At 34.5% G+C, this 3141-nt stretch overlaps 1 long non-coding RNA gene across 1 annotated transcript; it reads right to left on the bottom strand.

Annotated features, from left to right (window-relative positions):
• On the bottom strand, nt 1–3135 carry LOC107134853. The gene is made up of 2 exons (XR_001502479.2): nt 2853–3135; nt 1–167 (listed from the first exon to the last, which is right to left on the bottom strand). It is a non-coding gene; the product is annotated as an uncharacterized LOC107134853 (long non-coding RNA).
• Nucleotides 3136–3141: the final 6 nt, after the last annotated feature.

The raw sequence follows: 3141 nt of genomic DNA, 5'->3' as shown, positions 1-3141 counted from the left end.
ACTCAGTGACTTCGACAGGCTTAATCATGTGGTCAGGTTTGTTGCCAGCTGCATAATGCTCCCACATCTGCAGATAGAGCCGCTCTAGTTCCATTGTGTATTGTTTGGTGTTGAACAGAGGGCTAGATATTCTCTGCTTCCAGACTTTGCCACGAATTTTCTTTAGGCTAGGTAATAAAAAAAAAGGAGAACCAAGTTTACAAATCAGAGCAGAAACTCAGAACTAGATTTATATATACTCAGTCACCTTTATGGCAAAATACATGACCAAGATTCACATTCTCCCCACACCCCCCACCATCGGCCTGTTACCTCAATGCTGCAAAAGGGAAGGGTCACAACCAACACAATGTTAACACTTACAATCAAGTTCACCCTATATGCTCTGAAAAAAAATTTAGTTCTTTCCTAACCATGTATATCCAAGGGATAGCAAGCTTTCTTCATTTTTTTTAAATATTTATTTTCTAGTTGTAGTTGGACATAATGAAAAAAAATTATTTTATTGATCTTTATGTGGTGCTGAGGCAGAGGATCGAATCCAGGGCCTTGCATGTGCTAGGTGAGCGTTTTACCCCTGAGCCACAACCCCAGCCCCATGTTTTCTCCATTTCATTTCTACCTTTAAAATAAAAACAAGAATTGGCAATGGTATGCAACTATTCCTATACACTAACTACCTGCCCAAATGGAAACCGCTTTCCTTTTTTGGTAAGCAATTTAGCAATTGTGTACTAACCTTAAATATTAATAACTTCTGACCTCTCACTAATGCTTTTCCATTTATTCAAAAGAAACAACCAGTATGGGGCTGGGGTTGTGGCTCAGCAGTAGAGTGCTCGCCAAGCACGTGCGAGGTGCTGGGTTCAATCCTCAGCACCACATAAAAGTAAATAAATAAAATAAAGGTATTGTGTCCAACTACAACTAAAAAAAAAATTAGAAAATAACCAGATATGCAGTCACACATGACTATGTAAAGATGTTCATTGAAGTATTTTTTAAAATAGTTCACGCATAAATGTATTACATGAAATATTCAATTTAGAAAGATTGTAATGAATGAGAAAACACTCAAGGGGAAAAGAAATGCAATATGTCTATGGCCATAATTACTGCTTGCACATGAATGAGGCATTATATTTAGATACACAATGAAAATGTTCCTAGTATCACCAAGATTATGGTTCTGTCAGAAATGGGGGGGCAATCAATTTTTCTAGAAATGGTGGGGGGGGAGAAGACTTGTCTAATATATTCAGAAGGGGAATTAAAAAAAGAATTATTTCTTCAGAACCAGGAGTCAGAACATTTCTGTGTACTTTTAAAAGCAATAATTTAAAAAGTTGTTTTAATGTCTTATAGAACAGAACTAGTAAAAATGGCTATGTATCTGTTGGCCTCAATCCATGTCCATATTAGTCTACCTTCCAAAGAAAAAGACCCTCTGTGCTATATATTTTTAAAAATCTCTGGCTAAGTAGGAGAATGGTTAAGCTGTGATACATCTATACAATGAAATACTATTCATCAATAAAAAGGAATGAACTCACTGAATAAAAAGTGCCTTTTAGAGTGCACACTATATGGTTTCATTTGTATAAAGTTCTAAAAGGGCTAAACCAAGTTATAGTGGAGGGGAAAAAAGAACAGCATTTGTCTCTGGGAGTTTATGAGGAGGGCCAACTAAGAAGTAGCAAGAACTTTGTGAAGTGATGGTAATGTTCTATATCTTGACAAGATTTGGGTTATCAAAGGTTATCTCTCAAAACTCACTGAATAGTAAAGCTGTGTTTCACTGTAAGTTCTGACTCAAAAAGAAAAGTATCCAATTCTAATTTATGATACCAATACTGAATTACTTACGGAGAAGCATACTGATATCTGCTGTTTACTTCAAAATGTACCAAATAAGATGGACTAGTTTAGGGGCTGGGGTTGTGGCTCAGTGGCTCGCCTAGTACATGCGAGGCCCTGGGTTCGATCCTCAGCACCACATAAAAATAAATAAATAAAAGGTATTGTGTCCAACTATAACTAAAAAAAGATTTTAAAAAATATGGATTAGTTTATGGAAACAGGAAGAAATAGATAGGAAATAAATCAAGTATAGTAAAAATGGTAATAGTAAAACCTAAGCAATGAATATAGACGTGTTCATTATAAAACTGAAAATCTTCATAACAAAATGCTGGAGGAAAGTACTGTATGAATCAAACTAAGCTCCAAAGAGTCTAGTAAAAATTTTAAAAACAGACAACATTGTTCACTGTATTTATCCCTAGACTGATGGACATCAATTTTAAATGTTTTAAAATGCCCAAGCTTTCAATTTAAAAAAAAAAAAAAAAAAAAAGTTGGAAAATAATGAAAAGCTAATACTTGTTGGATGTTTACCATGCACCAAGAATTCTTCTAAGTTCTCTACATGGAGTACCTTTTTTAAACCTCACAACATCTCTGCAAGGTGGGTACTACCATTAGGCTCTATTTTGCAGGTAGTAGAGATAAACTTGCTCAAAGTTCCCAAACCTCATAAATAAAAGGGCAGTCTGAGCATTTCCATTAGCATCTATTTAACATGTTACTTCTCAGAAAAACACAAAGAAAAAAATTGCCCTTAAAACCCAAGGAAAAAACCTCATTGAAAAGACAGGTAGTTTATTGTATGGATAAAGCTTCAATTACCTAAGCATCTCCCCTATAATTCCCACCCATTTTCAGGCAATTAAGTTATTTTTGCTTTTTTCCCTTATCGTATTACAGTAAAGAAGTGGCAGTATTAGGGTCAAAGGTCTGATATTTTTTAAGATTCTTAAAACTTTGAGGAAGGGTTGTACCAATTTACTCACCAATGTATGAAAGGGCCTCAATGCTCCCTCATCGATATCATATTAAAAATCTTTTTATTTTATAGGCAAATAATGGATATACCTCAATATTATTTTAATTGTCATTTCTACTACAGAAGCTGAAACTTTTTCTTGTTAATCATTTGTACTTCCACTTCAGTGAGTTGTCTGGTCATTTCCTTGTTTACTTTCCTATGAGGGATTTAAAATTTAAATGTTCTTCAGGCTATTAATACTTTGACATATGAAACAAAGATTCTTTCCCTCTTGTTTGCCTTTTAATTTTCTT

The sequence above is a fragment of the Marmota marmota genome, unplaced genomic scaffold, assembly GCF_001458135.2.
Source record: "Marmota marmota marmota unplaced genomic scaffold, marMar, whole genome shotgun sequence".
Taxonomy (NCBI): domain Eukaryota; kingdom Metazoa; phylum Chordata; class Mammalia; order Rodentia; family Sciuridae; genus Marmota; species Marmota marmota.
This window is presented reverse-complemented; position numbering and strand designations above follow the sequence as displayed.